The following is a 26078-nucleotide window of genomic DNA, read 5'->3' as shown; positions in this document are numbered from 1 at the left end:
TTCAGGAAAGTTTTTGTAAAAGTGGATCTACAGTTCTGAAAGCCTTGTGGACAAAAGAGCCAAAATGCTCACTATGCAAGCTGTAAACGAAAGAGCAGCCAGAGTGACTTAAGCAGAATGTTTTTTTCCTTGTCACAGTAAGGGCACATACCTACTATCTCATTATCTGATTCATACAGAGGTTTATATTGCAGAATAAAGACAGAAAAAAAAAAAGGGGAAACATTGTTTTCCAGTCTGGAGAGAAACAAATCACAATAGTTCTTGACACACACCCAATACTCCCTTTCAGCCCTATTTTGTAAAAAAAGAACACAATTAGCTCTGGTTTCACTTTTTCAGAAGCTCTGAAAAAAAATGAATTGTGAAACAATGGGTATTAAAGGGTAACTAAATACAAATAAATTTAGAGAAGAAAGGAACAAGAGACAGAATACAAACCAGGAAGGAAAAACTATCCAAACCTAATTGTCTGCTGCTATAATTAAGCATTTGCTTAATTTATGGTATAGAGTTTCCTCCATTTAAAGGAACAGAAGATTTGTTCCCAAGTAAACAAGATGCTGGGAGTGGCCTGTGTAGCGTTTATTTGAAACAGCAGCCTGTATTGTGTGAATTGTTCAACATCCAGGTAGTTGGCTGAATGATGGCAAGAGATAAGAAGAACGGTAGGAAATGAAATTATTATAGAATATAGGATGTTTCAACTTAAGAATTAAGTACTGTTTTAAGACTAACGTAATGTAAAATCAAAGGAGACATGAAGAAAACCTAAAACTCATTTGGAAACACTAGCAAGATCTTCCTAAATGCCCCTTTTGAGCCTAGCTGCCTAGCTACAAACTGCTTTCAAGCTGTACTTTACAGAAGCATGCTCAAGTGGAGCAGTCCTTTGTAGATTTTAATGGCTTTCACGTTACTGAACATTCTTCAAAGAAAACTTGTGTTACAATGGAAGCGGGTAGAAAAGGGGACTTGGCTCTCCAGAATGAGCAACGGATCCCTTCAGGGCCTGAGTTCCATTTCCATTCTGGAAGAAAGTGTGGTGGTTTCTTTTCCTTTTTCATTACTGACTTTCTGAGGGTAACCCTGTGTGTGTTTCTTTTCAGTAGCCAAAAAAGTATGCAAGAACAGCAACAAGGGACTAATATGGCCTCTAGTACTGAAAAACGTCTGCTGATGAGTATAACCAGAACATCTAGCAAATGTATTGATGTTACTGTTGTTCTTTTGTGACTTGACATTTTCATTATACATTTTCATTTGTCATAAGTGAACACGTTTCCATTTTACCATTATTGAGTTTGTCAGCACTAACTTAAATAGTGGTCTTACACTCTTACTGCAAATGCAGGCTTGCTAGCTTTTAAAAGTTCATCTTACTTCATCATAGTCCTGTCCACAAAATGAGGGTATTACCTGCCAACAGAATTTTCTGCAGTTTCAGACTTAACAGACTAAAAATGATAAAAACTGTACACAGGAACTGGATGACATCGATTTGGTATTTGTGAAATGGCACTTCAGTCTATCAGACGTCCTTCCTCCATATTTCCTTTATCCTATGTGCATTGCAACCCCAGTAGCTAAAGGCATTATCATACCATCTTTATGCAAAGCATAAAAAGTAAATATACACATGAATCAAGAATAAGAAGTAAATACACAAAACAAAAATATAGTTTTTGTTTTCTAAAAAGTTGACAACATCACTTGGCAAAACTTGAAAAAAAGTTTGTTTATAGATCATGTGGGAAAGATTTACAACACAGATTTGCACAGGTGCCTGGACGTGGAGGCCAGGCTCCCTGGCAGGTCCTGAGGAGGGAGCTCAGAGAAAAACTGGGAGCACCTGCCTGTGTTAGGATGTCAATCCTGATTTTCTGAATGGCTCTTTGGATTTATGGTGTTTCCTCTATTGACTATTTAAGCGTGGGTGCTGGGATTGTCTTTTAAATTGTGAGATTTTGAAAACAAAGCTTTTTCTCACATCTTAATTTTTGAAACTTTGAATTAAAATTTACAACTTTTTCTGTGACCATTAAATCTTTTATTTTTAAATATGAGAGCTGAGAATTTCACATTACCATAAGACTTGGGTTTATACAAAAACTACTAGAACAATGCCAAGTGGAAATAAATAGAAGCAGATATATTTTTATGAACATAAAAAAACTTGACCGGAACAAAAGCTAGGATGGGAAAAATAAAATCTTATTTACACACTCATTTTAATCCAGACACATGCTAAGATGGCATGAGATGATAGAGGTAAGACTACAAACTGTTAAGACAAGGGGGTCACTTATGGAAGTATGATGAACTATGTTTTGTCATATAGACCATAAGGAGGTATAGGCTTTGTAACAGTGTGACTTCTCGTGTTAAATATGAACAAAAATAAATCATGAGGGATAAATCAAGTTTTTAGGACAACTGACACGCTTGGAAAACAAAGAGATAGAAAAGAGGAAACTGTATAACATATATATTTTATGTAGATCCATACACATCCACAAAAGCACACTTGTCCAAGTTTGCAGACATTATGCATTTAAAGTGCAAAAAAATCAGAAGGATTAAGCTGTTTAGAATATAACTGGATTTGTGACACAGAAATAAGGGTGTCAGCAAAGCAAAAGAGTGTAGGAGAGGTTTAACAAGGAAGGATGAAAGATGCAATAATACGATGATATGATTGCTCAATTTTAGCCATATAAATACCTATTTTATATCTGGAAGTTTTAAAGGCAAAAAAAACTAAAATCAAGTACTTTTGGGTTTTGTTTGTTTGGGTTTTTTTTTTCGTGAAATCAAGGTGACATTATGAAAACTGTTTTGTTGCAGTCTCGCAAACTTTCATGACATTCAAATGAGGAAAGCTGTTTCAAACGAAATTCAGCGAAAAATTTAAATGCAAATACGCAGGACAGAAAAAGTGTAAAATACATTAAAAAAAAAAAAAAGAAAAAAAAAGGAGAGAGGAAGTAAAATAAACTAGCTACACATTTGGACCCCTCATAATAAGGCAAATGTATAGGAGGCTGACAAGAGGAAAATAGATCTTGACTAAGTCAAGGAAACATCACATGCCAAATGACAACACTGCTCACAAGCTTCAAATCACTAAATATGGAAATTTCTGAGACAATAAAGATGATTATTAAAATAAAGCTCTAAGAAGGAACATGATCTTATGTGACTGATCTTGTGTATGGGATGCTGGATGCTGTTTTATTCTCTATACAGATCTTGGAAGGAATATCCTAAAAGTGCTTCCTGGAATCTGCCCTGATGTTTGTGTGGGTAGATACTGGCAGTAGATATGAGATGTCTTATGACACCATTGCAGTTAGTTATTGGGGTTCAGAAAGCAACATTGCCATGTCGCTGTGGCAGACCCCTAATTGGCCTTGGTACAGCTGGTACCACTGTGCAAGTCTCTGCCATGTCTTGAACTCTACATATGGAGTATCTATGTCCTTCTTTCTTGGAAAGACGTTATGGGTATATGTTATAGAGCTATTTGTTTGTAGGGTCTTACATAGTTACACAAGAGAATTTCTTCAAAATGTTGGTAACTAAACAATATAATGTCACAAAAACTGAAACTGAAAAAAAATTAAAATTAAAACAACTTTAAGAATAAATTTCAGAATTATCAAAACTTTTGTTCAACAAAATAAACCCATTTTTTCTAGTCTGACATGATTTTTATTCAAATAGTTGATTGAAATAAAGTATAATGAAACCACTGAAATTAAATTTTTCAGCTGATCTGTGCTGAATTTATTTTGAGGTCTGACAAAAAAGACAGTTATTCACACTTTTGAAGCAATCTTATTCCTTTTTCAATGTTTAACACTTTCATAGGAGGGGAAAAGTTTTTCTTAAACATCTACAGAGAAAAATATTTTTTACCTAGTCCTTGAAATTTTGAATGCATTAGTCTTAAATAGTACCATCAGGGGCTGTTATGAAACTAGCATATGAAAAGAAGAAACAAATTTGAGTCATGAATTCATCTCTGTGCTTCTTGAACCCTTGAAACAGAGGTCAGAAGAGCAAAATCAGTTTCTTCCAACTAGCTTCTAAAGCTGTGCACTTTTTATGTTTTTATACATAATGGGTTTGGAAATGTTTCATTATTTTTCATGAAAGAAAAAAAAATATTTAAAAGATCATACCAGATCCTACAATAGCCATGTCATGCACTCACTTACATCATACATGCACACATCTTCACAGAATTACCAACATAAACAAAGGAGTACACAAATCTATTTAGGTGTTTCGTAATGTGACTTAAGAAACATGCTCTAGTGCATTTCTTTTAGTCTGAATTAAAACCATCCATAGCTGAAATCTGATGGGAATCTTGGTAATGAGTTTGAGTCATTTGTGCTGTCATAAGAATTATGATATCACTGCTTAGTGACTTCATGTATGTGAATTGACCACACTTTGAGCACAAGATTCTTTGTTTTATTCCTGCTCCTGCATTCAAAAAAAATCATATTCTGTACTGGACTTTCCTTGCTTTATATGAAAATTATCCTCATGTTACAAAATAATGCTACAACTACGTATTCAGCAAAAGCTAAAGTAGTTGCATTGGAAAGAATTAATCGCGTTAAACGTGCACACTGCAGGTGCCCATTCCATTTATATGTATTGTTAATATGCAGTAGAGCTTTTGTTGATAAAATCAGTGACATCAAGGGCACATTTCCTGCTGAGGAAAGTATCTAAGATAAGTGACATAAGCTACTTACGTAGGGAGGTTTAGGTTAGACATTAGGAAAAGGTTCTTCACCCAGAGGGTGGTGGAGCACTGGAACAGGCTCCCGAGGGAGGTGTCACGGCCCCAAGTCTGACAGTGTTCAAGAAGAGACTGGACAACACCCTCAGACACATGGTGTGAACTGTGGAGTTGTTATGTGCAGGGACAGGAGTTGGACTCAATGATCCTTGTGGGTCCATTTCAACTCAAGACATTCTATGATTCTATGTTTCTATATCCTGAGCTCCTCATGAAGTTGCTGCCTCCTCCCTTACCTCATGCTAAGGATAGACACTAAAGTCCTTCATCTCCACTGGCCTCGTGGTTCAGTTACATTTGAATAGAGATTTGTCCATGACCTGATAATCTACGAATGTGCACAGGGAGAAGGTATGAGAATGAACTGTGCTATAAAGGCTTTTTCTTCAGGAAAATTGACAGCAGATTGTTTGTACACTACAGTGAGTGACGGAGAACTACATTATGTGTCTGCATGTGGTGGGAAAGTATATTACATACGTTTTTCTGGATGTAGCTTGAAAGAGAATAACTCTGAGGAAGTGCCTTTTCTTTGCTGGCGTCCAACTTCGTAATTTGTTCTGTTTGGCATGCTTTTCAATATTTTTGTTTGTTTAAAAAAATTTCTTATTTCAAGACAGCAGTGCTTATCACATTAATGTTAAAGTAATTGGATTTTATCTTGACAAGTTTAATATTCCAGTTTAAAAAAAAAATGCAGAGATGAGACCATGCCAAAAGATTGCATTGGTAAGAAAAAACAGTAAAATTTCTCTAAAATCACTGACTCAACTTGAAAAGACAGTTAAAAAAGCTAACAGGATACTGGGCATAATCTGTAATGTACTGAGAAATGTACTGAGGAAAAAAACAGGCCTAATTACCATTGTATAACAACCTTGGTGTGTTCATGTTTTGAGTAATGTGCGCATTCTGGTCTCTGTATTTCAAAGACACAGTGGTGTTTGACGAAATACAAAGAACGACAGCTAAAATGGTCAAGGGATGAGGCAGCAGTCTTTTAAGGAAAATCTTAGAAGGCTACAACTCTTCAGTTTCTACAGGAAAAGGATAAGAAGGTTATGACTGAGCTTTACAAAATCATGAAGGTGGTGTATAAATTGAATGTAGAATCCTTCACCAAATGCCACAATGACAGAACTAAGGAAGGCTTGTTGAAACCAGTAGGACACCACTTGAAAGCACAGTAAAGGAAGTGTTTTCCTACATAGAAAGGTTGTCAGAAGGCTATGGAGGAAGACAGTACTAGGAAATTCAGAAAAGAGATTTGACAAATCCATGGGCAACAGCTCCTTAGATGGACTCTAAAGGGAACAGGCAAGGATGAACTCTAAAACATCCCTAATACAACAGTAGTAGATGCTGGAAAATATGATGTGAATGGACTGCAGAAACTGGACAGGCTTTCATGTTCTCCTGTTGCTGCAGGCGAAGACTAGGTTAAGTAGACCATTGCTCAGGCCCAGAAGGACATGTCTTTTATTGTTAGAAAATAGAATACTTACTCACCTCAAACTCCACCCTTAACTCAATAGAGAAAACAGCATTTGTTCCCATTCCATTTTGTAAAAATACCACTATTTAACATGACACACTCTGGAAAACAGTGTTGTGCTGACTATGCAGGCTTTCTCAATAAAAGCATATATACCACCTCGAAATTCCATAGTTGTCTAGATTTGGGGCCCATACTGTCTACGAATGCCTATTTTGCTAAATGAAGTCACCTATGTATTCTACCAGACTTCATGCAGGAAAGGTCATCTCGCAGGTTTTGTTCAGCATTCAAAAATCCCCCAATTATGTTTATGATATTTGATGCTTCAGTGTCCCCATGACTTTGGACACTGTGCAGCTTGCATTGAATGTTCCTGTGGACTGTTTTCAACATCTTCATCTACTGGAAGTGTAATTGGAAATTATGTGAGATCCAAATCCTCTTTTGTTCAAGAGTAGTTTCATAAGCTATGGCAACAGGGGATGAGTTGTATCGGCAACAATGACAACAGGCACTTGCCTTCCACAATCATAACACTGGAGAGGAAAAAAAGGTTAATTTAGTACAGGAAAAAAAAACCTTGACTCTTCAGCAGCCAAGCTGTATACATGCTGTTACATTTACATACTTTTCTCTGCCATGTAGATAAAGAGTCCTTCAATGAATACCCTGGTTTTGCCCTTGATCTTGCCAGCACTGGGATCCTGAGTCTGAAAATCAGCAGCTACTTTAAATACAGGTTTTATGCCAATAACCTAGAGGTATCTGACTCATTCAATAGCACTTGTTATATATATTAATCATCTTTATACTGGCAATAGGCTTGCTAGCACCTTGCCATTAATGAAGGAACTGAACTGGTTTGGGATGGCCAGTCTCTCAGCAGTGTAATGCAGTCATAGCTTCTTCCTGCCAGACATGGGTTCCAGAAGACTGGGTCATGTTCATGGCAGAGTTCTACTTTGTGCTACCTTTAAGTCAGGAATCCAGTGCAGCTTCCATAGGCTAGCACAGCCAGATCTCATGCCATTCTTTTGAGCAAGCTCTTGTGCCCCAGAAACAAGATCATCCACTGATGTCAAGCCACAAGCATTTTAACGTCTTCGTTCAGTAAAACTTCTATTTAGCATCCCCATTGTGATCTACATGTTAAGGGTATGGTAATTAAAAGCTCATCCAACACAACAGTTCTGTTCCACTTATCTATAAATACATCATAGACTGAGAAAGTCACACATGACAACATCCTTCAGCAATTTTCAATCTACCAAATTTCACAATATCACAGACAAGCAGTATCACTCACTCCTGGAGTTAAATTAGAACAGATGCATTGTTCTACAGAATACCACAGACTGAATCACTGAAGGCTTCTGCTCTTGCAGGCACTGGGTAGGCTGGGATGTGCACTTTGCAGGTAGGTCAACCCTAAGTTCCAAAAACCAGGAAAGCCTGAATTGGCATATGTTACAAAAGTCAAGTAAAGTCAGAGGAAGGCCAACCCACAAATTAAACAGATAACTATCAACTCTAGGCACACCATTGTGGCAAAAAGCTGTCAATATTTCTGAGGCTTATTGGGTCTTTGGGCTAATTATCTGTATAACAGAAAAGTAAAGTTCTAAAATCTGATCAATTGCACCTTTTCCAACCAGTAAGCTGTTGTTCAAGAGCCCTGGCTTGCTTAACTTGTCATCAGTTCCTTTCTTAAATTTCCAAATTTTAATACAGTTCCTCAAAAATAGTATTTTTTTATAAGTTTAAACTCTTTCTTAATTAAGAAAGACAAACAAACAACACAAAAAACCAACAAAACCAACAAAACAAACAAACAAACAAAAACCCCAACAGAAATAAGACAGTTCCTGTGAAACAAGAAAAGTGGAATCATATTCTCATTTAGATGAATGCATGCACTCCTGTCTCAGCCAAGGTTTTCGCTTACAGTGAGTTTCCTTGCTACCTTCTTATATCTTCTCAGGAATAACAAGACAATCGTCTTCACTGAAAGGTGTGCACCATCATTTACCCCTTCTAGACTATTCCCCAGAAATGTTCTGATTCACGACTGCACTTCACAATCACATCCTGAAGTTAGGAATAAGTAGGAATCGGTGTCAGAATTGAGCAGCATTAATGTAACAGGTAATACTGCTTAAATAAGTCACTTTCTTATTTTGCATAAATACCAACCATCTGCTTTAATTTCAGTCACTATAACATCAGGAGAAATTTTCCAAGGGGCATCAGAAAGAGAAGGTTTGCCTCCTGTCATGCTAAGCAGCAGCTAGCCCTGACTGAGTTGACTTTGCAAGGGGAAGCATCAGCACAGTTCGGGCTCATCTGCACCTCCTCAAAGCCAGATGGTGAACCTCTGCCCACTACCAGCAGCTGATACACTCTGGATGCTTTGTAATACTGATATTGAAAGGAATATCACGCTTTTGCCACATACCCTGAAATTATTGCATCTTTCAGACATGGGGTGAACATGATTTCAGGGAATAAAGAGCAGATGTTTCTTTGCTTTGTCTCTAAGTCTTTTCTATCCTCTCACTGGTCTCTGTGTGTTGGGAGCCTGGTTTCTATTCTTCACTGGAATTTTGTTCACATGGGAAACTACAGGGCAAAGACATCCTGGGAACATTTCTCTCAAACTCTTTCAAGAGGGATATCCATACTTCAGTACAACCCTGTCATTCAGTTCATGTACTCCTGGGACCTACAGAGTGCCCTGTGGTTTTTCTTCTCACATTTTCTCCCTCCCCCTAAGAGCCCCTCTGCTCCTCCACCACACAGCAGGATTGCCATGTTAACAGATAAAGAAAGGAGAATTACATGCTGTACATCTCTGTGCCTCCTGGCCTGAACATCCACCAGTGCTCCTGACTTCATCTTGTTACTTGTCCCTAAGCATTTTGGTGCTGTTTAACACTGTGGTGAGGCTGCAGTGTTGCTATTCTGCCCCATAGACTGCACAGAGCGGTGCTGACCCATGGCGACAAACCCACTGACTCCCGACTCTGGTGATGAAGAACATCAACTGAAATCATGCAGGCGATTCAGACACTGGTCCTGCTCAGGCCCACCATGAGGATTGCTGGGTGTGGGGAGGGTGGGCTGGCCTGAGCTGATACCTTCGCAGGGACAGTCGGGAGTTGAGCTGGGTGCGCAGCGGCTGGTGGTTCCCTCCGCTTCTCTCCTCCCTCTGCACTCCTGTCTCCCTCTGGTCTCTGGCTGGAGCAGGGCTTGCCTGGCTTCGTTCCACGCTGCCAGAGAACAGTATGTACCTTGTCTAGTCAGCCTCCAAGGATCTCCCTCAGAGCCACCTCTGAGCTCAGGTCGTGTTTCCAAATTCACAATTAGCAGAACAGGTATTCTCACCTAGCAGATGAATGTCATAACTAAAGGCAGAGGCAACAAAAGGGAGGCAGACAGGTATTCTAAACAGAATACTTGGTGGTCAAATCATCCTGCACATATCAGCTACAAGAATTCTTTTCTTCGGATTTTTTTTTTTTTCCTGCAAGAATCAATGGAAGCCATCACAAAAATGAATAATTGAAAGGCAGAAAAATTAATCTGAAAGATACTCATTTATTGTCACAGTTGTACCTAATAATTGAAGGTTTGTATATTTTAGCTCACTACCTTGGAGACAGCCTTTGGAGTGTAATACTTTCGGAATATATAGTTCACCAAATTATATTACTTTATTATTTTTTAATAAATATACAGAGTGACTACTTACTGCAGTTATTTCAGCAAAACTTCTCCTTAGCAGCTTTTGAGAACAACTAGAACTACTCTTTAGCTTGAGTCATATAGTTCTTTCATTTTGTTTTACTACAGAATATTTTTAGTAAAGGATAACTGGAAAAAAATAATGCCTGTTTTAATAACAGTACTGACATGGCTTTAACTCAGAACGAAGACTATTTGAAACATAAAGTTTTTAATAGGCTACTGTCCAATTAACTTGATATATTTCCTCACAAAGAAAGGTGTTCAGTTACTAGTCTATCCCACAGTAACACATCAGTCATTTGTTTCTAAGCAAAGGCTATATTTTAAAATACATCATTTTATGTGAGTTAAATATAACCCAGAATAGTTAGTCTATTATGTGCTTATTAAAATGATCGTGGTTTATTAAAAAAACAGAGAAGGAAAAAATGTGGGAGAGATTAAAAGAGAGAATTTGTTTCTCATACCTAATAGAAATCTGTCCTGTTAGTGACTATTAAGCTATATAAAGCATAATGTTCTCACAAGAAAAAATTATTTATCGAAAGACAGAACTTTGCTGATCACTAACAAAAACTGTGCAAGAAAATCATGCACACAGATCACTCTTACAGTCTGCTTCTACTCTGAGCCTCTGAGAGGAGGGGAAATGCATGAAGCATAACGCAGCACAGTCTCACACATGCCACTATAAAGTCTGTCTCCTCTCAGGACACTTATCTCTACCAGTCAGTCTATTTATGCAGCAAAACTACATGTACATATCCCAAAATAGCTCATGGAAACTATAGCTTCATTTTACCTCCAGCACTGGAAAAGCTTGAAATTACAACTTTGCTCCTGAAATAAATCTACTGAAGATTTTTAGAAGGTACCTGTACATGCAAGGACTGAACCTGACTACTGAATGGGAAAAACATATGTAATGGGTTAAAAAAACATATGCAATGAGTTCTTACTAAAGCAAATGCTACACAAGGTATTGTAACAGAAAATATTAAATAGTTTTGTTTCTTACTATTAACTGTGAAACTCAGCAGCTGAACACCTTAAATAACCATGCAAAATTTATCAAGTCAAAATTAAACACTGTGACTCTCTCGGGACATGTCTGTGTGTCATAATAGGATGGCAAGCTTGAAAGAAATAAACCAAACACATTACCACATTGTGTCGGCAGTCCTTAAGGAGCTGGTAGATCGGGATCTTGGCTTCATAACAATGCTCATTTTGAAAAATTCCTTCAGTGTTTCTAGCAGTCAAACATCAGTTGTCCTTACAAAGCTCGATCTCAAAGTACTCCATTTCAAAGTATTTTTTTTAAATCCTCTGCTTTTTAAAATCCTTGAAATCCATCTCCTGTAATAATCCAGGCTGTGGAGGAAGAATTCTAACACGCTGCAACTTCTTCCTTTTTCATGCTGAATTTACTCTAGCACTGTGCTGTTCGGAAATGACACTGCTTTTCTCCTCTGTCTTGTATTGCCCTGGGAGGAACTAGTCTATTTTGAATCTATTCTCCCTGTAGGTCACATGGGAATGAAGGCAGCTGAAAAGAGTGTCTATCTCCTTCTTGCATTTTGATAACAACAGGTTTAAAGGTCAACCACATTAAAAATAAAAATTAAAAAAAAAAAGGAACAATACTGATGAATGATAAATGAAAGGAAAAGATGAATGTAAGTTACAGTAACATTAGTGAGTTTGCAGGGATTTTTCCACTTAGAGTTGTGCTAGATAAATTAGTCTCTGTGGAGTAAAGAAAGGAACAAAGATTTTTAATTCCAAGTTAACCAAAAGCCTTACCTAGAAATGTAATTATTCTCTTTCTTTTTCTCCTCCCCTTGCCTAGATATTGTGAATAAATACTATTGTCCACCTTCACAAAACAGAAAGTATTCCCTGTCTGAATGACATTCAAAACACTGTGAGGAAGTTAAATAAAAATAAAATTCCTTGTTGACCGTTGAAGTCAAACACACATACAGATAGCTATTGTTATAAATCACTGAAGGACAAAATACCTCAGTCAAAGAACTCTAACATGACGTCCTCTCTACTGCACAGCAGAAAGAGATCTTTTCCTGTTACAGTAAATACATTAATAGTTTATGCATTATAAGCAAAATTGCATTTATAATTACTAGACAGAAACTTGTCATAAAAGCTTCGAGAGCTAATTTCTTGTAGGAAATGCTAGTGTAAGCATATTTGGCAATTACAGCATTTGAAGAGTAAAAAAATGCAGAGAACTGGATAGTGAATATACCATTCAAATTACACATTTTGAATTTGCTCTGAACTCTGTAAGAATTATTTTAAATTGAAAGACCAAAGTTATTGCTCAACAAGTGATCACATGCATAATAGCCATTTCTTTGTACAGTCTTTACAAGTGTTGCAGTATATTACTTTTGACGGTGGTGCAGCTAGCTTATATAATGAAAGCAAGTATTAAAAATTGTATCTATAAAATTTTTATAGACTTGGTAAATAGAAGGTAAACATGATGAACAAGTTACACATTAAATACCAAAAATCATCAAACAGGAATATGCATAATGTATGAAAGCTCTCTAGAACCTTTGTACTTTATTTTATAACAGCACAATAAAATGCATTGCCAGTTACATTCTGTATCAACACGAAAGATCCTAACTGCCCTGGAGGCTTGTGCCAGTCATCTGCATACAAAGTGCTCCACAACAGCAGAAGGAATGTTATTGACGTTTCCTGCTAAGCATTCTGTTCTTCATGTTTTTTGGCACCAATCTTTCAAATATCACCTAGTGTTTAATGCAGGAGCTTTCGTAAGAGTCCTGTGGAACTGTAAATGTTAACCTCGAAGAGAGGAAAAAGCATCTGTGGTAAATTTAGCTCAAAGGGTCATACAGTCATGAGACCTTTACTAACAGTTGGTCCATCACGGTGCAGTTCACATGCCTATAAAAGTGGACATAAATCAGGCACCATGTTGTGAAACTTTTTTATTCCTTAAACAGATGGAGTAGGTCATGAAGAAAAACAAAAATCATATGAAATAGAAGTGCTGGGCTATTACAGAATAGCTATTCATTTTAAAGATTTTTTTTTTTTTAAGTTTGCCTGGTTATTTTTTATTGATAAATGCCAACATTATTCCCATACCAATGAAGGAACACAAAATGAAAGAAAATAAAACTTTTGACTAAGTGGTTTCACAACACTGTACTGTAATGGAATATTCAAGGACCACTTCCGTTGTGCCACACAGTAGATATCTCAGGAAGGTTTGTTCTCAAAAGTGTATCTGTCAAGATGTTGCCTCTTACTTGTATGTAGTTACTAGAAATATAACTACAAATATACTGTAGTATATTTTTATACTAAATATTTTATACTAAATATGTACTTACAGGTACATATACAATTACAAAAAAAAAAAAGTCTGATGGAGACACAGATCACCAACAGAGGTAAATAAAAACACCTGTTTCTAACATGCTTTCTTTTTTGGTCTCTTTTCATCAGCCTCTTAGAAATAAACTTTTGGTCTCGAAGTGCCCACCAACTTCAGACCTGGTGTTAATATGAAATAGGTATTAATTAGCAACTAGAAGACTACGGTATCGCAACCATATTCCAAACAGTCAAATCAGAACCTGTCCTCAGGTATCAACCTTAGAAGCATAGGCTTCCTGCAAAAAGGAATGTATCAGTATGAGGGAGGGGCTTAGTATACTTGAGGCACTATTAGTCTTATGTGAAATTCAAAAATTGACTTTGGTGAAGCTAAAAAAAAAAAAAAAGAAAAAAGAGAGAGTCTGAGAAAATAAGGCATTAAAAAGAGCAACAATAAGCAATCAGAAAAACACTAAGAAAACCCCATCTGGGTTGGTATCTTGCACGCTGTGTGCAAAGCAAAAACAATATGTCTGTGATTTCTCAGCTCCATTAGTGGGAAAAAAGTTTTGCAGACTACCCAGGGATTTGATAGTCAGTATGAGAAAGAAAAACCTTTTATAGAAGTTTCTGGGGAAACTGTTAGATCAACTTCGGCACTTAGCAATACCTTCTAATTTGTACACAAACCTGTTGTGCTACCATTAGTATCAATGGCAGTTTTATCTAAGATTTACATAAATCTAAGAACATACCAGCCCACTGTCCTCATTAAAGATGACACAGTATTTATTTCAGGCCTCAGACCGTGGCATGGGTCAAATAATATAAACTCTCAGTTTCTCATAATTTGAGGAATTAAGAGAGAAATAAATTAACAGAAATTAAGAGAATAAAGAGAGAAATGTCTGTTCAACTCTGATAGCAATGGAAAATTGTAGATATAAATTAACGAATTGTTAAAATAGCCTATAAGAAGCTGGTAGCAAGAGAAGTAAATGAAACTTCTCAAAGACATAAGAAATTGCAGTATCAGATCAAACTTAATTATAAGAGCTAAGGTTTACATATACAAAAGTGGAAATCAAAACACCAATAATAAAATGTGTGCAGGATTCAACCTACTTTGATGCTTGCATCTTAGTTACTCATCTTCAAAATAGTAACTAATTGAATGAAATCACTGTTACATTGCACAAAATTGAAAATTAAAATTAATTTGCAAAAGCACAGCTTAGTGAACGAGTCACAGGACTGACTGTTCCATTCCATGCTAGAGAACACCTTTGTCTTGGGAGTATGGAAAATTTGCCTAAACATTCTGAGCTTTGACTTCCTCATTTGTAAAACACAGATAATGCACATCATGCTTCTTGCAAAGCACATAGACATCAAAGGGCTGAAAACATGCAATAGGTGCCAGGTTGTTATTGCTGTTGTTATAGACAAGATGAAGAAATAGATTCACAATCTTCATTTTTAAGACAAAGTTAAAATCCCCTATAGTCTAATAAGACTCGAGTTTAACATTTTAAGTTAAACCGGCAACAGCTGATACCACTTTTCTTGTCGAATGGGGTGAAAAATTCAGGAATTTCTAGCAAATATGCATTGCTTTAGGACAGGTAGGGACTCAGGTAATCAATCAAGAGAAAGAGAACCTTGAAAGTCTAATGTCAAGCCTTAACATGTAAAGAATGGCATCACTCTTAAGTATGCTGTCTGGAATGTACATTAGAAAATGAAAGGTACACAACAAGCTGCTGCTTCTTCATGTGCAATCTTAGTTTCATCATAAATTTATTTCAGATAGGATTATTAAAATACCTCTAAAACCCTGGATCTAGGTTCTTTTACTCAGGACTATTCCCATCGTCGCCTAGCTACTATTGCCTCTGGTCTTGTGTACACTTTGTATCTTCCCTTTCTTTTCCTAATGTAGGCTTGCCAGTTTACGTGCTTATATGAAATACAGTTTTCAATACAAAAAGAATATGCACTGAGATCTGAAACCAACCTTTCTAATCTTCAGGGGCACACGCACCACAATAGGAAACATTTCCTCAGAAACTAAGGACCATACCAGTGAATTTTGCTACAGTTCATCCCAGTTCATCCACAGGACTAGTTTATCCTCTTATGTCCTGTACTGCAGAACAAGACTGAAGGACAGAAAAGATTAACAAGATGTTCTTATATAAGCTGCATGGGTGGGTTTGAGAACTAGTAATGCAAATGTAGGTTCAGAAAAGACATCTTCCAATAACAAGCATTAAACCAGAGAATTACAGAAGGAAATTTTTGACCACCAGAAGATTTTGCCACTGCTTACCATCACAAATTATTTTAAAAAATTATTTTCTAGGATGTTGACAGAACACTGGGAATTAAACTCAGCTGTTCATTTGTAGGTGACGGCGTATTCAGTTTTGACTGGAGCAACTTTACGAGGGAGGAAAAAGGCATACATAATTGCATAAATAAAACAACTAAAAAAAGTAGTAATAATTACAGTTTAGAATTCTGAAGAATGGGAAAAGGCAAACCAAAGGGTACTGAAGAAGTGCAACATATGTCATTAGTGTTTCCTTTCTACATCATTTACGTTCAGCTGGCTGGATCAAACTACCTGACTTATGAATAAATATGGTTTACTTGCTCAGTGATTACAGTGTAAATAAATTACTATGTACTCTACAAAAGCTTTACCCAGACTCAAGCACATGAAACTCCTCATAGGTAGCATGACAAAGAGGGCCTTACGTGAGGATACCCTGCTCTGCCATGATACCTCGTCCAAGGATGCTCAGTCTCAGTACTCCTTGAAACATCAAATGCTGCTGCCTGAGCTGCACTGTAAGAAACAAACAAGGCATGTCTTGGAGAGAAGCCTTGCAGTGCCTTGCTCCCTGGCATAGCAAAGCCAGGTCCTTTATATATGCTGGGCTTAAAACATGTTGCTCTGCCTTTATTCTGGCCCAATTTTCATTTGATTCAGTCAGTTATGCAATTAGAGATCAGAAAATTCAGTACTGACCATTGCTGGTCCAAGTAGACTGGGTTGCAGAAATAAAGCTTTATCACAATAGATCTAGTACCTGTGTAAAGCTTCATTGCTAGACATTACACCATCAAAGGGAAAATCTACCTATGTTTCCATTGGGCCTTCTGTTTTGAACTATTTGCTCCACACAAGTGTGCACTACCATTTCTCAGCTAAATTGTTGCTTAAAAATAATTTTGGATGCTCATACTGAAGTCGGTACAGAGTTAAGCAGTAGCTATGTTTTCCAACTGCAATATGCCAGTCTTTTTTTGCTATAAAAAAAACGTAAAAACTACTATTTTTTCTTTTTTGTTAATGAAAAACTGGCCGGTGGAAAAGCAAGAGAGAAGTGTATTCCTTTTACAAAGATTTCATAAGTAGGGCTGGTCCTGGACAAAGTTACTGCTAAGTGTCAGGCTTAGTACTTTGAGAACAACAGTGTTTTGTAAGATATATCCTCTTTCATCATCATGGTGCGCAGAAGAATGGGATCATTCAGCTGAATATCACTCAGATACAAAAGTGGGATATTAAGGAGGGACATCTGGAAGACACCTAGGAATACCACCACTTCAAGAAGACTAAGTATGTATTTCAAGAATGCAAAATATACCACCATTTAAAGAAGATAAAACTTATATAGACAACCTGGAAATTTACACATACACTTAAATTTTAAATATGTTAGCTAATCTTGTATATTAAATCACCTTTTTTTTTTTTTTTAACTTGTGTACAAAAAACCCCAACAAAAACATCTATAATTACAGCAAAGCTGTATTCTCCAACCACACATATTCTAAAAAGAATATGTTTAAGTAACGCTTTTAAAGGCTTTTTGGAAGCAATGAAGCAATCAACTTTGACAATCAGAAAGTCTTCCTGAAAAATAACCTGAGACTGGGTATTTACATCAGCAAAATAACACAATTCTCTACAAAACGAGAGACTGGATTTCTCTATGCTCTTGGCATTCACATATATTGAAACATGACCTGAATGAGTCAGACATGGATAGAACTCTTGTTTGGTAGAATTACATCATACATACTTCAAAGTCCTTCAGAAAAAAAGTGAGGAAGTAAAACTGAATCTAAATTATCCATTATGCTACCAAACCTTTCTTGAAGAGGAACTGCACCTCTAGGACATTTGTGTTTCAAAAAAATCCACCTGAAATCATATAAAACTCTCTAATCTTGTTTATCTCCTACTTGTTTTCAAGGTATGGAAAACTCCAAGGACTTAATGTAGCTGGTACAGGGAGAAGACAGGAAAAAGGAAGCATTTTATATGAACACCAAGAAGAACGAAATTTGTCAGTTGTTTTTTTTTTTTTTTAACACAAAATCGTCAAACTCAAAACTGTAATTAAAAGGAAAAAGCTCTGTGTTTAAAAACATGGGAACTTACTGAAGAAAGTTCTATGAGCACAAATGAAGGTTAAATTGAGAGGACATTACTTGCCATGAATTATTCACTGAGAGTTAAACAGGGCACACTAAGAAAGGAGTTTTCTCACTAGCCTTTTGTTGTGAGAAGATTTGGTTGCTGATTTAAATTGGTCAGCTAGGCTCCTGCTGTAGACAACTGATAGGTGCTTGCTGGGGTAATCTATTTCCATGATTCAGACATCTATTTTAAGACAGAGAGAACTGCTCCTCACAGCTGTCTGTCTTTCTGTGGGCTATGGCTGCCTGTCTATTTTACATTAGAAACCTAGATTTTGGAGGATTCAAGATGTACTTAATAAATCCTATGCTGCCAGCCTAAAAACTATAAGCTTCTATAGGATAATATTTTTTTCCTCTTCACTCTCCTACTTGTAGCAGTTGAACCGAATGTAGATAGGATTAAAAATTTTAATTTTATAGATATGTAAATTCAAAATAGTTTCATATTTGGCCTTAGATCTTATCATATTTGGATTGTGTGAGAGATTAACAATGTAAAGACATGACCTCCCTGGTCCATAACTAATGTAGTAACTATCATGGTTAAAAAAGCTCCACCTCTGACCTCTCACACTTTCCTCTCCAGAGTGGGAAAAAAAAGTAAAGCAATCGAAAGGAATATATATATATCACATGGATGTATAAATTTCATAAACTGGATGCAAGCATTGTAGTATTGCGAATGCAGTGCCACATCAGACATGGGCTATGTGCATCTCTCTTCTTTGTCTTTCTGTGACTAAAACAGATAGTTTGTGTGTCATCAGATTCCTGAAAATATCCCATAGCTCGGCATATTAGGTAGGTTTCCATAGAGGCACTTCTATATGTAGGACAGCAATTTGGAAACTAACAAAGTTTTACTTGATACTTAGTGTTTTCTTTTCACATGCTTTAATGATAGCCTTTTAATGCAGCAAATCAATCTTTTCTCTTTCCTTGATGTTCTCCTTCAGTAGTTGATTAGCAAAGCTACCTCTATTTTTAACCACTGAATTAAATCCAGCTAACTTCCTTCTAGACATTTGCTGCTATGTCAAATACAGAAGAAAGAATCTTAATTAAAAAAAAAAAAAAAAAAGGAAAGTTATCAAGTCTTTCTCTTACTTGACTAAGGCTTTTTTTTTTTTTAAAAAAAAGGGTGTTCATCAACCTCACAACACCACATTAGCTAAAAAAAAAAAAAAAATCATCAATGTACAATTGCAATAGGAAGCCCTACCTGTTAATTTCCCTTCTGTGATTGGCAGGTCTGCAAGTCCATTACTGATGAACTAACTTCAGATAATTGTCAATGATGATGAAGAGCAGTGCAAATTTACTAAGGTGCTTGAACTTAACTAATTCCTTTTCTTACAAAAGAGTACCTCTGAAAGAATGCAGATAACCAGGTACTTGATATTTTTTTTGAAGTTTTTCTTTCTCAAACACATTAAAAAGTAAATACGACACTCACTTCTTGGAAGAAATATGAAACTTTTCTCTCCACTCTTTTATAAATCAAACAACTCATTGAAAGCAACTTTTCCTCTAAATAAACTTTCCTTGAGAGGAATATGCTTTTGCAAATAACATAACTTTCGTCATGCTAACTCTTTAGAAAGGTTAGATTTACACATTCTTCATAAGAAGAGCTACATAGTCATGCTTGTTAACCGCTATAAAATAGTCTCAGTTGTACAAAAGTTAGAGAATGTCACATCAGTTATGACTTTTGTCTTAATTATGCTATAATTATGTTGGTCTAAACCTCGCAGATTTTCAGTATTTAATTTTCTCTCATATCAACCAATGCTTCAAATGACCTCCTCCTGGCTAAATCTTATTTTCATTCTCCTTGAGCTCTGACAGATTTTGAAGCCAGAAACTACTCCTTGACTCCAAGAAGTCTTTCACACTCAGAATCCTCTCATCTCATATTTCAACTCTGCCCAAGTGAATTCTTGTTTCTTTATCTCAGTTTTAGCCTGAATCTTCTCTGAAGCTAATCTGGTAGCCCTCTGGTTTTGATGTCTTCTTTCTTATCCATTATCTAAATCTATTCTTAGTTTTAAATACCAGGTTTATGTTCAGGAACCATTATGTAGCCTTCTGTCCTCAATTCTTACCTCATTTTATCTAGCCATGCATCTCACATAATTTTCTGAAATTTCTGTGCAGGTAAAATGCTAAAACTCAGCTTTAAAGGAGCATTATCTCATTTTCTGTCACATGGATAGCACTCTCACTTATTCATGCTATCCTAAAATGTTTTCAGCCTTGATCTTTTATTTTGACCATGACAGCCTTGCTGTAGCTGAGAATCATTGCATCCACTTGGATAATATTTGTAAGGATTATTCTGTCCAGAGTCCCAAAACATGATCAGACCTTTACTACCTATTCACCACTAGACTTCACTGGTACCAACACTTCCTAGGCAAAAAGACTGCCATGTCTCTCCAGCTCACAACTTCAACAGCATAATTCCATTTGTATGTCCCTGTGTATGGCCCCTTCTTGTATGAAATTTACATTTTTTTTCATAAATTACATTCTCTGTAATGTAAGACATTTTCATCTCCACTGTATCCATTATATTAGTTTGTCAAACAGTTTACTTCAGTCTGATAATAAAGACTGCTTAAGTCAGCAACTTTTTGCTTCTTTCTCAAGCATTTTGTGTTTCTCACATAGACCCTGTGTGCAGGGAAAATGACCCCATAAAATTTAATATCCCCTCAATCTTCTCTTTTAAATGATTCCTCAAAACCACGCTCTTCCCAGAGTGGCCAGAGAATGACCACGTCTGACAATGGCTAGAGAACAACAACCTGGACTTGTATTCAATATAAGTTTGAGCAAAATCCTAGGCTTCCTGTGGTCATGGAACTTTTGCTACTTCAGTAGATCCAGAGTCACACTGTCTACATTTTATGGTGACTACTTTTTCTCTAAACACAGTTGTTCAAGTTGCCATTTCATAATACTACTGCATCACAAAAATCATGCATTCCTTCAAATAGTATGTCTGTGCCACACAACTAGGTGGATGGACGATGGATGATGGCAAAGCAGTGGATGTGGTCTACCTTGACTTCAGTAAAGCCTTTGACACAGTCTTCCACAGCATCCTCACAGCTAAGTTGAGGAGGTGTGGTCTAGACAATAGAGTAGTGAGGTGGGTTGCAAACTGGCTTAAAGAGAGAAGCCAGAGAGTGGTAGTCAATGGTGAGGAGTCCAGTTGGAGGCCAGTATCTAGTGGAGTGCCTCAGGCGTCAGTACTGGGGCCAATACTATTCAATATATTCATTAACAATTTGGATGAGGGAATTGAGTGTACTATCAGCAAGTTTGTAGATGACACTAAGCTGGGAGGAATGGTTCACATGCCAGAAGGCTGTGCTGCCATCCAGTGGGATCTGGACAGGCTGGAGAGTTGGGCGGGGGATAACCTGATGAAATTTAACAAGGCAAAGTGTAGAGTCATGCATCTAGGCAGGAACAACCCCGGGTTTCAGTATAGGTTGAGAAATTACATATTAGAGAGCAGTGTAGGGGAAAGGGACTTGGGGGTCCTGGTGGACGACAGGATGACCATGAGCCAGCACTGTGCCCTTGTGGCCAGGAAGACCAATGGCAGCCTCGGGTGTATTACAAGGGGGGTGGTTAGTAGATCGAGAGAGGTCCTCCTTCCCCTCTACTCTACCCTGGTGAGACCCCATCTGGAATATTGTGTCCAGTTCTGAGCCCCTCAGTTCAAGAAGGACAGGGAACTGCTGGAGAGGGTCCAGCGTAGGGCAACAAAGATGATTAAGGGAGTGGAGCACCTCCCTTATGAAGAAAGGCTGAGGGAGCTGGGGCTCTTTAGTTTGGAGAAGAGGAGACTGAGGGGTGACCATATTAATGTTTATAAATATATGAAGGGTGAGTGCCATGAGGATGGAGTCAGGCTCTTCTTGGTGGCAAACAATGATAGGACAAGGGGTAATAGGATCAGGCTGGAACACAAGAGGTTCCACTTAAATTTGAGAAAGAACTTCTTCTCAGTGAGGGTAACAGAGCACTGGAACAGGCTACCCAGGGAGGTTGTGGAGTCTCCTTCCCTGGAGACATTCAAAGCCCGCCTGGACGCATTCCTGTGCGACCTCACCTAGGCGTTCCTGCTTCAGCAGGGGGATTGGACTAGATGATCTTTTGAGGTCCCTTCCAATCCCAAACATACTGTAATACTGTGATACTGTGATACCTGAAACTTCAGAATATTCAAGAAATTAAAGCAATTGCACAAGAACTAAATGAATGTTATACCATTCTAAGTCTGTGCTGAAGCTGGGCACATACAGTGTAAAATTAGAGTACATGCATTGAGATGTGTTTCACTGCTTTGTATAATGTCCCTATGCCAACAGAATGTTATAGTATGCTGTATTGTAAGAGTATATTTAATTATTTTACGAAATTTACAGTAAAAATAAATCTAAACTGCAACAGTTACTATTTAAAACTACTTAATTTAAGGAGCATGTATAACATAATGTGCTTACTACTGGTTTCTTTAGAGACCAGCTGGGCTGTATTTCAGTGTGTTTGCATGAAACATAGAAAAAGTAGATTCAGTCTTTTTATTCTACTGTCAGCATTTTACATGTAACTTTGAAAGCTTGTTTGGCTGGTTGGTGTTACATATTCAAGGGAAGGTTAAATAATTATACTTACTGGGTTGCAAAGACCATTCTGAATTCTTATTCTCTTAATTACCACCTTAAACTACCTATAAAATAATACGCAAAAAAAACCCCAAACAAGCAAACAAAACAAACAACCCCCAAAAAACCTTCTCTAAGAGTATGTGAAAGTTTACATCATTTAAGGAAAATTGCAGGAAGACTTAGATATGCAAGTATTTCAATAGTAAAGTTATTTTTTTTATATTCATGCACGATTTTATTAATTCATAAAAATATGTTATATCTGATATTGCACGCATTGCTAAAGACTATTGCTGGCATTAAATGTTGGCTGTAATGATATATTTTTAAATGTTCCATGCTCATAGACAAATATTTCATAACTATTCTCTAACTTGAGCTAGCATTCAAATTACATTGGCAGTTTTACAAATCACAGCAAGAGGCACATTTCTATCTCTGGAATATGAAGTTATAAAATGTTGAAATTTATTTTTGCTGCTTATGCAACTTCTATATATGTAAATAAACTTAGTCCTGCGAAGTCATGTCCAGCTGATCAACACCCTGAGAAGGCGACATTTAGGATAAAAACTAGATGACTTTTTATTTTTGCCCTTTTGTTTCTCTCCTTCGTATTCTGTTATTTTGGAGAAGAACGCAAATAAATGATTCACTTCTGCCTTTTACAGCTGAAAAAAGGTCTTAGCATGTAAAAACATTTCTCAGTTAGGATGCCATTCTTGCAAAGGTAAGGACGAGCTACTAGGATGTTTTGCCTAGAAAGTTCTCAATCTAATACATATTCTGCTGATTGTAGTTGAAAACCTAAGACTTCTTCAATCTTTAAATTGTATTTAACAGTATTAATTAGTTTACTAATTTTATTTACATTTGAAGCTTGGGTATACATATCTTTCTTGTCCAAAGAAAATCCTCCCAATAGTGCATTGGAAGGTCTCCTAACACATGGTTTGCATCTGCACTGTTTTTCCTTCTAGCATAACAGTTTCCTCACTCAAGCCTTCTACTGATTACGTGCTTTACAACTCTTGGCCAGATAGTTCAAAAAGTCATCATTTTAGAGAAAGTTTTGGGCAGAAATCTTTATTCACAGAAGGAGATTATGACAGCCTCTGATCCTGCCAATATTCTGCCGCAGAAAGGCACCTAAAGAAAATAAAGACCCAAGAATCTTTATAATTTTTAATAAATTTTCACCTATCTAGAGGAAGAGAATAACCTAGAAACAGAAAAATGTTATTTTAACTCAGGCAAATTAGAAACCCACTTAAAAGCCACCGCTATTGAAATTATTACTTCAGTCCTCAGTTTAGCAGTTTGTAAAGGATCCACATCATCTTGTCTGTGGTTATGCTTGCTTTTTTTTTTTTTTTCTTTTTTCAATGTAGGACATACATGCACAGTCCCAGCAAATGAAGCTGTAACATCTGTGGCTGCCTTGCCTGACACAGATGTATGCCAGATTGTGCACTGCCCAAGGCTCAGAGGTCTCAGGGAGGTGGCTGAGCTCTCAGGAACCTTCAAGTCTACCCATTCACAACCTTGCTAGGGACAAGGAGGTATTTCTGAAATGTGGCAGGCAGCTATCTATACCAAAACAATGTCTTATCTTAAATTCTAAAAGAACAAGGATGTCAGAGAAGGACTGTTTCATTTTTTGAAACAAAACAGGGCAAGATCTGAGACTATTATTCTAGGATCTGAGTTTTCAAAACTGTAGATACTGAGAATGAAATCTACAGTAACAAAAAAGCAGATTTTAAATGTGTTAATTTTGTAAGTTCATAGTCAGTGCAAGACATTTCTACATAATTCAGCTTTGCAGAAGAAGATGTCTTCCAAAGAGTGAGCTGACAGTACCAGAAAAAGGGAACCAAGCTTGTGTACATAATCTTCTGATTTAGATCTAAGGAGCAGTAAACCAAATATTAATATAAATTAAAACCAAACATGTTATTATTTTAGTCTAATTCTGCTAATTAATGAGACCTAGATTAAAAAAAATGCTGTACCTGTGAAGAAGGGATGTCAGAAAGGGAACAAATAGATCCATAGAGAGTAAAAAGAGATTAACAGCATCTCTAGAACAGGATGTGGCCAGTGAGAGAATAGAGAAAAGACAAAATCGAAAAATTCAGTGTCTCTGTGGATTCTATTAATTTGAGTGTCCAGTAAAATGGCAACTTTTAATTCCCAGGCTTGCCTTTTGAAGGTATTGATGGGTGTCTTTTGTGTGTCACACTGAGGGATAAGATACAACACAGTTGCTGTTGCTTCTGACTCTTCCATAGCTTCAGAAAGATAATTCTAGATTGCAGAACTGGTGTATTTTGACTCACATGGTTTCTATGATGACATCTGGTCCATGGGATAAAGTATATTACACTGTTGAGAAGCAGATGTAGGATCTATGGATTTTTATACTTCTGTTGTAAAAGATATTGATTGTGATGGCTTTGGAGATGCACTAGCCTTCTTAATATATGAAAACATTACAATTCTACTTGTGGGCCTGAGAATTTCTGCTTTATAGCTTAGTCAAATCCTTCTGGTTCTGTTTTCTGAGAATGCCATTTAAAACAGGTCTCCTCCAGCTCAATATACAAAGATGGAGAAGAGGTTAATGGAACATTAGGGAAAAGAACGCATTGGAGCGTCAGAGAAGCACAAGTTATTCCCCCGACAGAAAGTTCTCTTCTATCAGCAACTGAAATCTTAATGAAAAAAAGCCATTGAATATAAGAATAGTTAAATCACTTTTCCAAACAACCTTAAAGCCTCTCCTACAACACAGTCATCCTTTTGTCCTTTACAGGTCCTCATTAGTTTAAATAAGAAACTTACTTCATCTTTTATCTCCTACAATAGGTAGTATTTAAAACAAAATTAACAACTTGAGTCTTTCTCTCCTGCAGAGATTTATCCACAGATATATGGAACAGATATAACTTCAGTAAGTCTAACCTGTGGTGTAGATATGAATCTGTGCTTTAAATCTGAATATGCATGAGAGCACAACGTTCAAGATTATTTCACTTCAGCTTTTTTAACACAAGCTCTTTTGATAAGCTGGAGCAGCTACACTGGAGCAACAGAATATGTTGGTCTACCCATGGTAGGTATAACACTCTGAAAAGTAAACTTTTTTCTCTGAAGTGGAAAACATTTCAGGTATTATAAACAAATACTACCACTATCAAAAAAAAAAAAAGGCATTCTAAAATAAAATAAAACCTTACACAACATGCTGCAATAATACTTTACTTGCTTGTCTTCAATTTTGAATTCAGTTCTCAGTTCTGTCCTTATAGTTTATTTTCTTGTCCATATCTGAAATCAGGCTGTGATCTCTCTCAGGTTCAGCTGATGGGCCATTATTCATGAAGCACTAAACCCGCTACAGGAGATACACTCGTGAAGTTCACAAACCGACATT

At 36.8% G+C, this 26078-nt stretch overlaps 1 protein-coding gene across 1 annotated transcript in view; it reads right to left on the bottom strand.

Annotated features, from left to right (window-relative positions):
* PDE4D (phosphodiesterase 4D) overlaps positions 1-26078 on the bottom strand; it is a 356820-nt gene that overhangs the window by 136589 nt on the left and 194153 nt on the right. The gene's annotated exons all lie outside the window — the stretch shown is intronic.

Source organism: Patagioenas fasciata, chromosome Z (genome assembly GCF_037038585.1).
Source record: "Patagioenas fasciata isolate bPatFas1 chromosome Z, bPatFas1.hap1, whole genome shotgun sequence".
Classification (NCBI taxonomy): Eukaryota; Metazoa; Chordata; class Aves; order Columbiformes; family Columbidae; genus Patagioenas; species Patagioenas fasciata.
This window is presented reverse-complemented; position numbering and strand designations above follow the sequence as displayed.